The 13505-nt window shown below is 45.0% G+C and overlaps 1 long non-coding RNA gene across 1 annotated transcript; it reads left to right on the top strand.

Annotated features, from left to right (window-relative positions):
* Positions 1-9017: 9017 nt before the first annotated feature.
* LOC129656221 (uncharacterized) lies at positions 9018-12586 on the top strand. Its single transcript, XR_008716272.1, has 2 exons — positions 9018-11144; positions 11263-12586. It is a non-coding gene; the product is annotated as an uncharacterized LOC129656221 (long non-coding RNA).
* The last annotated feature ends 919 nt before the right edge of the window (positions 12587-13505 follow it).

Genomic DNA, 13505 nt, shown 5'->3' with positions numbered 1-13505 from the left:
TGAAAGTCTATAGTCCATAGGGTTGCAAAGAGTCAGACACGACTCATCACGTGCGTGAGCGTGCACACACGCACGTACACACACACACACACACACACACACACAAGAGGCTCCAGAGAGCTCCCTTATCACTTCTGTCAGGTAAGAACACAATGAGACATTCACAGTCTGCAACCCAGAAGAGGGCCTTCACCAGAACCTAATCATGTTGGCACCTTGATCTTGGATTTCGAGCCTCTAGAAGCATAAGGAATAATTTTCTCTGTTTATAAGCTCCCTGTGGTATTTTGTTACAGCAGCCTAAATGGACTAAGACAGTCTAACCCACAAATCTCACTGCCTTTGGCCCCATTTAAAGGTTTGCCTCCCAAGCTATGACCACAGGATCAGGTCATAGACAATACTTATGTCCCTCTAACCCCATTGTCCACACAGGCTGGCTCAGGCCTTGCAGCATGGCCAGTTCCAGATGTCTCTCCAGGCTTGTTCTATTGTGTGATGCCCACATCCACACACCCATCCACATGGTTGGTTAGTCTCCCCAATATCTGTCATGCTCTTCCATGCTCCATGCTCCTCCCTAACTGGGAGTGGTATTATGCTGCTTGTCTAGCTGGCAAAAATCTGCTAAACCTTGAAGGCCCAATTCATCCATCAGCTCCTCCATGAAACCTTCCCAAATCCCTCTACGCAGTATCACCTCTTCTCAAGTGTTTCCAAAGCAGTCTGTGCACTTCTTTGCACTGTATTTTCATCTTGGTGTGTCCTCACCTACGCTCCCCGTCTTCCATCCCTGTTCCCACAAAGACTTCGAGTTCCTGGAGGGCAGGATGTAAGTCCTTCCTACCTTTATATAACTGCTATTTAGTACAGAATCTGGCCTATGGGAGGGACTGGGGATGAGTGTGGCAAGGTTTCATGGACCGAAGGCAGCTGTCTCCAAACCAGGAAGAAAGCCCTGGTTATCATCCTTGAGGCATGCTGATCTTAGATCAGTTCCTTTATCACAGACTTCTAGCCATCAGAGCTGTGAGAGATAAATTCCTGTTGTTTAAGCCCTCCAGTCTATAGTATTCTGTATGGCAGTCAAGATGACTAAGGAGATGTCACTGAGCCCATTTCAGGGGAGACTGTTCCCTGCCCCAGAATGTACTTGTGGTGAGGAGGGTGAAAACATGGCTTCCAGCACTGTTTGGAAGACATGGACAAAACTTAAATCCAGGTCAAGGGGAGACTGAGACTGAATGGAGTGGGGCAGAGGCTGCTGTCATAGGCTGCAAGTGATAGCCCCTTCAGAGTCTCCCTTCAGAGTAAAGGGGGAAATCATCCTGGGTCCTATGTAACTACTGGTACCACACCCTGTCTAGAACCTCCTGCCATCATACACCACTACCATTTAGTCCCTCCGGCCCCAGATTCCAAGCCTGAATTTGCCACGTCCCTAACAACACATGAGGAAGTCCCAGCATGCCTCGAGGACAATACCACTTTTGGCTGATGGTACACGTTTTATCTAGGAATAGGGCAGTAAAGGGGCTATGAGGTTGGGGTTGGTGTCTCCTCTGCTAAGACTTGAATGAGACAGGAAAGATTCTAAGATCTGAGAGGTCTATACTATAGAGCTTAATTCATTTCTTCAACTCATTTTTAGAGAACCTACTATGCGCCAAGGATTGGAGCTGGGTGATGAGGATATAAAGAAGAGTTCTTCTTGTCTTAGAAGATAGCATCTCTTGATTCATCTGGGAGGTTCCCTTCTGGGTCCTCAGCCTGAGAACCAGGAAATCTCCTGGGCTCATGTATGTGTCAGGCTACGTATACATGACAGGTAGAGCTGGGCTGGGGGTAGGAAGTGAGAGAGCTGAAGGTTAGCTCCAGGAAGGTCGGAGTCTTGGCATTATCTGGGGCCCTTACTTTCTTTGCATTTCAGTTCCCCTGTCTATAAAGGAGGAACCTGAATCCTTGATTGTTCAAGATTGTAAGCATCTTCTGTGTGGTCAAGCCTAGGGATGTAAACCTGCATCCAGTACAGTGTCTACTACAGGTGCTCAGTAAACACTAGTTGATTACATGAGAATGAATAAGTGGTTTCTGTTCTTAGTCTTAGAGGGAAAGACCATTCATTTATAGAGTTCCTGCTGTACTTAGCCTATGTTACAACATGGCACATGCAATCACAGCTGACAGGACAAGGTAAGGTACCTTGAGCTGAGACTCCATGTAGAGCAAATGGTTTCCTTTCCTTCTCCATTGCAGGGATAGCAGTTTCTGTTCAGGGATGCTGGGGAGGACTCTGTGGAGAAGGGGAGCTCAGAGCAGCCCTTGGGTAAGGTTGGATCATACACTCTTGACCCCTCCCTACCAGGCTCCTTGGAGTACCACAGAGCTTCCAAGGAGGGTCTCCTTGCATCCCAGCCTCCTTCTTCCCAAGCATGGCAGGGACTTGCACAGGGATTATACATCATGAAGCCAAAACCCTTTCTTGAGATTTTCTGCAGATGGAGAAGAGGTATTTGTGGTAGGGAGACTCTTTGGTCCTGTCTCTGCCTCTGTGATTCTAGATATTTTACCACATCTTCCTTACTCTGGGTCTTAGTGTGCCTCTGTCTTTTTTTTTTTTTTCCTTTCATGATATCTTTTCTTCCTGCCTGTTCCCACTCTGATTTAAAGTGTTTCTCTCTTTCTCTCTTCTCTGTTTTTTTTTTAAAAATGAGACAACTTCGAGACTGAGTGTGGTTGCCTTTAACCTGGAAGTTCTTTGATTACAGGCCCCTTGAGGGCAAGTGTGCACCCCTGTCTGCTCACTGCAATGTACCTGACATCTAGCACAGGGACTGCACTCAGTGGGGACACCCAGACACTGATTGAACGCATGGAGAAGGCAGGTTTCCTTGGGAAAGCTGAGCAGCGTCAAAACAGGACCTGGAAACTCTGAGCAAAGAAGCTATAGCTTGGGTCTGCCTTCAGCCTAAGCTATAAGGGAAAAGCAGAAAAACATGCTTTGAGATTTGTAGACTGTCTATCCCAGATTCTTATGTGAGAAATCTGAGTAGAAGCATCTCTCAGTAACAAAGTGGCTCTGTCTATAAGCACGTTCCTTTGGGTTTATCTTTTCTTAGCAACATGAAGACCTGGGGAGCAGGAAGTTCTAAGGAAGCCCGATGCTATAGGAGCATTTAATATGGAGTCCCTGCCTTCAGGGTGCTGGTAGTCACCCCATAAATGGCAGTAGTGGTCCCCCTTCTTGTCCTGTCTATGGATGCCTGTATGAACCTGCCCAAGCTGCCCTCTTACTGGCTCTGTTGCTTCCATAAAGTGAAGATGATCCCCAAGGCCTCTGCCAGGCTCAGCTGTTCTCAGAGTTGTGGTAAGGGAAGGACTGATGGTTTGATCAGGATTCCTTATCAGAAGCTGTTATTCTTGCTGGAAAGATGGGAAACAATTTGATTGATCTATTCATTGCTGGCAGCACTGAATGTGCCCCTGAGCTATATGCTGACTCATACAGGCCCTTCTAGAGGGGGTGCCTGGCCAGGCAGGATGCTACCTTCACTGTGAATGTGGTAACCAACACATATGACCACAGGCACAGAAATCCAGGTCTCTAAACACAAGTATCCATATGGGAGTTAAATTATGTCGTAACTTGAATTGTCAGGAAAGTAGTACTTGGTTGCCTGGTTCATCTTTATATTTCCTCCTTGGGTGGTGTTCCTACCCTCCAACACCTAATACTGACCAAAGCTAATGAGGTCAGGCAGCATATGCCCCCCAAACCACACAGACATATCTGCCCATGTAAACACTCAGCATATATACATGTGTCACACAAACACATGCCTTAGACATGTATAGATCATCTATATGTTCTACACACACAACCTACCTGCATCCCGAGATATTCTACTTTTGCCCTTGGACTAGCATCTGGGGATACACAGGGTGGCTGGCAGCAAAATGGCTTCTGAAAGATGTTCATGTCCTAATCCTTAGAACCTGTGAGTATGTTATGTTACATGGTAAAGAAAATTGAGGTTGCAGATGGAATTCAGTTTGCCAATCAGCTGACTTTAAGATAGGAGTATTAGCCTGAACTACCCTGGTAGGCCCAATATAATCACAGAGGTCATTAAATGATAAAAAGAGAAGGCAAAAGAGTTGTTGTCAGTGTCAGAGTGACGCAAAGTGAGGAAGACTCCCCCAGTCACTGATGGGTTTGAAGATGGAGGAAGGTACCATCACCCAAGGAATGCAGGCAGCCTCTAGTTGGAAAAAACAAGAAAGCATATTCTGCCCATAGAGCCTCTATAAAGGAACATGAACTCCACACAACTCGATTTTAGCCCAGTGAGGGCTGTATTGGACTTTCAACCCCAGAACTCTAAGGTCATTCATTTGGGTTGGTTAAGCCATGAGTTCATGGTAATTTGTTACATATAGCAATAATTGGAAACTAACACCCACATAGACACACAGTCCTACTACCATGAAGCCCATGGTCTAGTGAAGGAGACAGAACCAAGGTTCTAGAAGGCAGAGTAACAAGACTGTAATAGGATCAGCTCAGGCTGCTGAGGAAACACAAAGGAGAGCCGCCCAGACATGAGCACGAAGGAAGGGTTTCTCATAGAAACTCCATGAGGGAGGGACCCATGTCAGAAACACCTACCACTGTGCCTGCAGGTACTGTGTCCAGTAAATATGTGTTGGCAGGAGGAAAGAGGGAAGAAAGAGGAAAGAAAAGTCAAAGTCAGGGCCTGATAGATAAACAGGGTTTAAGGTGGGTGAATGGGAAGCAGGGGAAAGTATTTCAGGCTAAACGGACAAAATGGGCAAGGATGTGAGGACTATTTAGAGAACTAAAATAAAATTTAGTTTGTCTGGGACACAGTGCTCCACAGGGAATGGGGAAAGATGAGTCAGGTCAAGGCACAGATCATAAGGGGCCTTATCAACTATAATTAGACATTTGGCCTATATCCTATATGCAACTGGTATGCACTCTCTCTCTCTCTCTCTCTGTTTTCTGGTTTTTCTCTCTCTCTCTTTTCTCTTGGTTTATACTTTAATATCTCTTAAATGGAGGATGTATTCAATCTCATAAGCCAAACAAAGCTATGGAAATACCACATCTTTGTCTCACAGGTTATATTTCAGACACTCCCTCCATTTTATCAATGCTTTACTACCTAAATCATCAGTTTTCATTTTAGGTAAGATGAGTGGGTCTTGTAGACAAAGGACACTGGATGTATAATCGTGGCCAACTGGGTTCAAGCCCACACTCCTCTATTTACAAGCAGTATCTCTATAGTCTCTAGTTCCCAGTCTAAAAATGGGACCAGGAGAGTGCTTACCTCACGGGCTTTCTGTGAGGATCGAATGAGCTAATCTAGGAATAAGTTTTCAAAGTGCTACGTATGCATCAAGTAGTCAATGTAAGCTATCGGCCAAAATCATTACTCGTGGTATAGTTACTCTCAACCAGCCATAACCATTGTGCTGGTAAGTGTCCATATCGCTCTAGATCACCTCTCACTCTTCTGCATCCCAAGAGGCTACATCAATGAGCTCCTGGCCCTCTAGCTCCCAGGTGACTCCAGCTTATGGGATGCATCAGCAGGAGGTGCAGAGAGTAACACTGGTATGTTTGCTTTCCCCAGTCCCTTCCTTTCAGGGTTCCTGGGGCTCAGCTGATTTCCTCTTCTCAGGAGGTCCTCTCCCCACAACTATCCTCTTCTGCTTCCAGGAACTTCTCCCTCTTCTTGCCCCTTTAAGACCAAATGATGGTAATGGCTTTCTCGCCTTTGCCAGCCCCAAGGTTTCCTTCATACCATCTCCTGTTCATTTCCTTTACACCTAAGTAACGGTCCTTTCATTAAATATTCCCTAAATGACCCTGTTTGAGCATGTGTTCCATCCTTGTTGTTACACTGATCAAGATAACTGTCTTGGTAGGGAAAGTTGGGTCTGCTGACTCAACAGGCCAGGACCTCACTCTGTTAAGGAAGCCCTTGTCCCTCTGGTCAGATGTGGACTCTTCACGGAGCTGACCGCATTGTCACAAGACCACTTTTTTTTTCTTCTGCAAGAAGCTTTGAAAGTATAAGGACATTTGTAAGCTTAATATACATGATGACCACATTCTGTATCAGAAAATGAAACCAGAACCAAGTAACCCAGGAAGAAAACTGGGCTTCTGTGGGTTTCCAGCAGCCAGGGGCCCGTGAGTCCGAGTGACTGGCATTAGGCCATGGCAGGAAGAAAGTCAGCGGATCTAGGGGCCACTGTAATCACACTGCTGTCCTGAGCCACCTCTGGCCACATTCTATGGCTGTGTAGTCCCTTCATCCGCATGCTTCTCCAGCACCATACTTGAGGAGGCTCTCTCCTACTGGCAACACCACTGAAATGGAATTTGCAGGTGGCCTTCTCCCACTACAGCCCTGCTGTGACACTGAAGAAACTGCAGTTCAGTTGTGTCTCTCCTTACGCCCATCCAGGTGTGCCCGCCTCCCCCTGCTCCTCACTCGCATCCCATACATTGGCTCTTTTCTTGTTCAAACTAGGTCTTTCTTGTTTAGCCTGAGAGCTTGTTGTGGTCAGAGAATGAGTCTTAATATTCTTGGTACCCATCTCAGAGCCTGCTTTTTTAAAAATTATTTATTTTTTAATTGAAGGATAATTGCTTTACAGAATTTTGTTGTTTTATGTCAAACCTCAACATGAATCAGTTCGCTCAGTTGTGTCTGACTCCTTGAGACCCCATGAATTGCAGCACGCCAGGCCTCCCTGTCCATCACCAACTACCGGAGTTCACTCAAACTCACGTCTGTCGAGTCAGTGATGCCATCCAGCCATCTCATCCTCTGTCATCCCCTTTTCCTCCTGCCCCTAATCCCTCCCAGCATCAGAGTCTTTTCCAATGAGTCAACTCTTTGCATGAGGTTGCCAGAGTATTGGAGTTTCAGCTTTAGCATCATTCCTTCCAAAGAACGCCCAGGACTGATCTCCTTCAGAATGGACTGGTTGGATCTCCTTGCAGTCCAAGGGACTCTCAAGAGTCTTCTCCAACACCACAGTTCAAAAGCATCAATTCTTTGGTGCTCAGCTTTCTTCACAGTCCAACTCTCACATCCATACATGACCACTGGAAAAACCATAGCCTTGACTATACGGACCTTTGTTGGCAAAGTAATGTCTCTGCTTTTGAATATGCTATCTAGATCAGTTAGTGTATTAGCAAATATAGCAGCTATTGTTCTTATTACACTGGTGAATGAAACTTTCTGAAATTAGAGACCTACATGTCTATTTGTCTATAATTTCAAAGCACACGAGGACACAAGAGAAACATCAGAAGATCTGAACAATGTAGAAGAAGCATCATGTTTCCATGAATGTATCTATGTCTACAGAGCAGCAATTTCCTGTAGCATGAGAGGCCTGGGTCTTGAGAAGGGCTTTGGGTCTCAGATTTGCCAATTACAAGTTGCTGACAGGAGGCATGTCACTCCACATCCATAAGCCTCAGCTTCCACATTTCCAAAATTGGTATCCACTGAAGGTTATTTCCTCATTGGATGATAATTGAGCATGTACTATGTGTCAGGCTTGATTCTAGGCTATAAATGCAGTCACAAACAGACAATATAACAACTGCCCTCAAGGGGCTTACACTTTATTATACTATAGTTGGGGAAGGGGCAAGGGGAGACAGATAACAAACAAGTAAACAGATCAATAAGCTAATTTCAGGTGTTAGTAAATGTTATGGGGAGAATGAAAAGGGACATTGCTGCTAAGTCACTTCAGTCATGTCTGACTCTGTGCAACCCCATAGGCGGCAACCCACCAGGCTCCCCCGTCCCTGGGATTCTCTAGGCAAGAGTACTGGCTGCTGCTGCTGCTGCTAAGTCACTTCAGTCATGTCCGACTCTGTGCGACCCCATAGCGGCAACCCACCAGGCTCCCCCGTCCTTGGGATTCTCCAGGCAAGAGTACTGGAGTGGGGTGCCATTTCCTTCTCCAATGCATGAAAGTGAAAAGTGAAAGTAAAGTTGCTCAGTCGTGTCTGACTCTTCACAACCCCATGGATTGCAGCCCACCAGGCTCCTCTGCCCATGGAATTTTCCAGGCAAGAGTACTGGAGTGGGTTGCCATTACCTTCTCCAAAAGGGACATTGGAATGTAGAATAACCCAGTGTGGGGACTGGGTTGGGTTCCTTGACTACAGTGGTCAGGGTGAGACTCTCAGAGTAGGTAACTTTTGAGCTTAAATAAAAATGGAGAGAAAATGCCAACCATGGGAGGATCTGGTGGGGAAAGAAATCCAGGCAAATGGACAGCCAGTGCAAGAGTCAGAGGTTGAACAAGCTTGCATACCCAAGGCATTAAAAACAGACTAGTGCGGCTGGATCACAGTGAAAGAGACAAGGTCAGAAGGTCACAAGGATTAAATGAGATGATGTGACTGACCTGCCCAGAACAATGACACTGGGGGTATGTTTGGTGGGTGCTGTCTTTCTCCCAAAATCATATATACCTTGAGGACCTACTGTGTGTCAGTGTAAGATACAAAAATCATAAAATTATATTGCTATCTCTAAGGAGTCCATGGTGTAACAGGGAAGAAAAGATATCCACTTTGTAAAGATAAACAAATCAAAATGAGGCAAATGATGAGGCCTGAAACAACTGATAGAACCTAAGTGTTGAAATAAATATAGAATTTATAGATATGGATGTGGGCGTTGGATGCAGGTATAGATGTTCCATATCAGATGTGGATGAGGTTGTGGATGTTGGATGCAGATGTCGTGCATGGATGTGGATGTTGGGTGTTGGAATGGATGAGGATGTGGATGCTGGATATGATTATAGATGTTGGATGTGGATATATATGCAGTGTCATGGGATATGGTTGTGGATGGTGGATGTGGATGTTGGATATGGATTTTTATATTATATATATAATAGAATGAATAAATGATTGAAAAAGGTAAATACATATATAAAGGAGGCAGAGAGTCCTGGGGTGGATGGCTGAGGAGAAGGCTTCCTGAAAAAGACAAAGGTAGATAGAGGTGGCGTTCCAGAAGACATGTCCACACTGGAAGACACCACCTGAGCTGGAACAGAGGGTTCCTGTGGGAAGTAATGACTAGAAAGTAGGCATAAGATCGACTGTGGAGGATTTTGGATTTGCCCTGCGGATCTCTCATGTTATTTATACTTGCACAATTAATAGATGTTTCTGTAGCCCATGAATGGACAAAGCATGTCTGCATCAGGCCTGAGTTTCTCTAAGCATATTCTATTTCCCAGTTTCCCCATGGGAAAGCAGAAGCACAGAAACTATCTTTCTTCTGCTTTTCTGCATGACTATTTTAAAGTCAGTCATTATGTCTTAAGTAGTGAAACAAACAAAAGGCTCATTTCAGGTTCTGGTGGAGGAAGGAGGATGGAAAAGCCAGTGGTGATATTAAAAAATGTCATAGATTCATTTCTTTATAATAAGTACGTTTAATGTTAAAATCTGGATATGAAATAAAACTCGAGAGAGTTCAAAAAATAAAATTATTATAAATGTCAAATTTGGGGTAGCCCAGGAATACAGATCTGCAGACTGTCAGGACCCTTATGATTTCTACTGTCCATTTGATTCTGTGCTGCTTCACAGTCAGAACTAAACACAGATTTAGACTACAGAACTCCCCACACAAATAATCTTCTTGCAGGACTGTGTTTGGCAAAGGAAGCTCTGGGAAAAGCTAATATATGCCATTGAATATAGTCAGTATGATTTAAACTGAATACCTTTTAAAGCAGGGGTTGCCAGTTGTCCACTAGAACTGCAAAACTTCAGGAAAAAGATTTTAATAATACACTATGGAACATGCAGTTTTGAGCAATATAAATTGTCAATGAGATTTTTCAGGTTGAATTAGTTACAAATTATGTCACTAAAATTACCATAAAAAGCGAGCCATTGTAAAGGTTATGGGCTATGAGACAATTACATCTGTGTAGTCGTCAGCCTAAAACAGAGTTTTAGAAGTGTTGATATTAAGCTGTCTTTGCTGCCAATAATTAGATAAAAGATCACTTACTGGTGGAAGTAATAACTTCAAGCAAAGAGAAGATCCTTCCCCTCATTCTTTATGGGAACGAGGCATGGGGCGTATTTGTGAATTAGCATCCAGCTCTGACAGGTAGCTCAGGGGTCTACATGAAAAGGAATCCTCAAAAAATACTGGGTGATGTTGATGCCAAGAGAAGGTTGCAGTTCTTTTAGAAAGGGATGGAGTTGAAATAGCAGAACCTTGTTTCCTCTACAGAATGTAACAATTTGGAAGAGCTTTTAAATTCAGGGAGTGAGCCCACTTTGCCTTCCCTTGCTGTGATCAAATCGGTTTGCCCTTGAGGCAGGTAAAAGCTAAGTGCTTGGCTCTGATACGGGTCTTGAGTTAGCCCTGAGTCCTGCATTTTGACAGAGAGGGTCCTTCTCACCCGCACCCTGATATCACTGCAGAGGCAACAGTCTTCTAGTGTTGGCACTCAGACCGGGATTTCAGCCTGCTCTAGAACATGTTTCTTGCATGTCTACCTAAAGGGCGCCAAAGCCAAAGGTCTGGTTCCCCTGAGAGCTTCTAGGCCCAGAGGAGCCCTGTGTTGGAAGCCCGGGGCCTGTGGAGTGGAAAAATATGACTCCTTTCTCTCCCTCCTAAGTTTCTGAAGGTTCAAAAAAAAAGCAGGTGCAAATCACAACTGAATTTGAAACCCCTGAGGAAGTCAGAGCAAATCAACTTAACAACAACAAAAAAAAGCTGATTATAGCAAAACCTGGAGATAAACTACAGCTGTGGTATCTCCGAGCAATTATCAACTCCCTGGCTGATTTCAAAGGCCCCTCAGGAACTCACATAGATTGAATCCTCATGATCTTGCCTCATGTGAGGCTCGAGTGGGCTGTTCTTGAGCCAAACGTCTGCGGTTGTGGGTAAATATATTGATATCCTAGCAACTTGCGAAAGCCACAGTCCCCTAGACAAGGGCTTGTTTTCGCTTTTTTTTTTAACAGGAGAGTAGGTTTGAGGTGGGGGCCCGGAGATCTTTGGAACCAAGAGGTTCTTGGTAAACATGTGAGTTCTCTAACTTCTGGTCATCCTTGGCTGCCCCTTGCAAGTTGGGGTCATCTTCCCATTCAGCCTTCCCATGTTTTCCCAAAATGTGAAGTTTACTCTTTTCTTTTAAATGCAGAAGCCAGTATCATTCATTACCCAACTTTCACTGCTTTGGGGTTCCAGGAGCTGTGTCTCAGCAGTCCATAACCTTTTTGGCACCAGGGACCAGTGTGGAAGACAATTTTTCCATGGACCCAACGGGGGAGATGATTCAGGTGGTAATATGAGCAATGGGAAGCCATGGGAGCTATAGATGAAGCTTCGCTCACTTGCCTGCTGCTACCTCCTGCTGTGTGGCCCAGTGGCAGGGGGAGGGGTGGTTGGGGACACCTGCTGTGCATGGTTATGAAAATGGAGTTGTTTAAGACATGGTTTCTACCCTCAAGAAGCACACTGTCTAGTCAGGAAGACTTCCTGCAACATTCATACTAGACCTGCTGCTTTCCACCTTAATGTCCTTACACTTGGCTTTTCCTCTGCTTGAACAGAATGCCCTTGCCTCTTTTTCCCCTCTGGGGGAGGCCTCCTCCACCCCCACCCGAGCCAAATTGTCCACACCTCTGGGATGCTCTGTGCTTTGGTCCCTCATCAGTTTCCAATACTTTGGCTACCTGATGTGAAGAGCTGACTCATTGGAAAAGACCCTGATACTGGGAAAGATTGAGGGCAGGAGGAGAAGGAGATGACAAAGGATGAGATGGTTGGATGGTATCACCAATGGACATGAGTTTCATCAAACTCCAGGAGATAGTGAAGGACAGGGAAGACTGGCGTGCTGCGGTCCATGAGGTTGCAAAGAGCCGGACACAACTTCAGCAGCTGAACAACAACTGTTTCACATTTTTCAACAAGAATGGGATGCTCTGAGATCCTGTGTATCCCTTCTTCCGGATCCTGTTTATCCCTTCTTCAGCTTGGACTGTTTCCTGGCACATGGTAGACACATGATCATTATGGGTGGAATGAATGAGTGAGTGAATTCACAAGAAAGGTACAGCATTCTGAAGCTTAACTGCCTCAGCTTAAATGCTGATTCCAATGCTCACAGATTGGGCAAACATAATTGAATTATTTTGCTTCCCAAGACTCACTACTTCTATCTATAAAATGGGAATAAGACCTGTTTCCCAGGGTTGTTGAAGGAATGAGCAAATTCTTAATATGTGCTTAGCAAAATGACCGCCACCTGGAACTTCATGACTCATAGCCACGAGGAGAGTCAGCACAAGCACACAATTACTGTTTGCCCACTAGGTGCCCTGCACTGAAGATACAGAATGAATAAGGCATGGTATCTGCTATCCGTGAACTCCTAGCCTGGTCAGGGAGACAGATACATTAATAGAAATTAAAAGGCTGTTCTGCCAGTTAAGTGGGATTAGGAACGCAGAGGTAGGCACCTAACCCAGACTGGGGCCTGGGGCTGAGGGGCTAGGTTGATGAGGAAGAAGTCACAGAAGTGAAACTGGGGATGATGAGATCCAAATGGAAAAACAAATCCAGAATCTTGTAGGCCTTCCCCAAACCCTGCCTTAAATATTTCCAACATATGTCAGCATTTCCCTTCTTTCCCCAGCTCCTTTTTTCTAGCGATATTGTTTTTTTCTTATTCTTTGGTTTCCATGAGTGTATTGCTTTATAATTTACAAAGTGCTTCCAAAAAGTATATGGTCTTATGTGATTCTCCCAACTTCCCTGTGCAGCAGATAAAACAGGTAATATAACATCCAGTTTACAGGTGATGAATTGGAGCTCAGAGAAACCACACAGCCCCTGTGTGATATCAGCTAGATACAGCCCCCAGGGCTGAATTAAGTCTGATGTCTTCCCACTCCGACAGTCTGTACACCCCATGAACACACCAGGAGCCCACGACCTCTGCACCTTTGCCACGCTAGTTTCTCCATCTGAAATGCCCTTCCCATCTATTTGTCTGAATCTTTCTCTTCTTTGAACTCCCTGTTCTAAGCCTAACTCCCCTGGGAAGTCCTTTCCTGTCCATACAGCCAGCAGGAATCTCTTGAACTCCAAGAAGACACACTGTCTAGGCTGTAACAGGACACTGACATCCTCTGGTAGAAGCTTTTGGTTCATTTTTATGTGCCCATGTCTGGCTCTGCTACCTGGCTGTGAGCCTCTGGAGGGAGAGGACCTTGTTAATCTCTGTAATTGACATATAGAAAATGCTCAGTAAATGCCTGTCAATTGAGTGAATGGCATCAAGGTTGTAAGCCAAGCTGCCTTTTAGACTGATGGGTACATACTTGCAGGAGAAGCAGAAGAGTTTTTATTAGGCAATCAGGCCCTGATGCAGAGGTA

Source organism: Bubalus kerabau, chromosome 6, assembly GCF_029407905.1.
Source record: "Bubalus kerabau isolate K-KA32 ecotype Philippines breed swamp buffalo chromosome 6, PCC_UOA_SB_1v2, whole genome shotgun sequence".
Taxonomy (NCBI): Eukaryota; Metazoa; Chordata; class Mammalia; order Artiodactyla; family Bovidae; genus Bubalus; species Bubalus kerabau.
The sequence above is the reverse complement of the archived record's forward strand: the minus strand, read 5'-3'. Positions and strand labels throughout refer to the sequence as shown.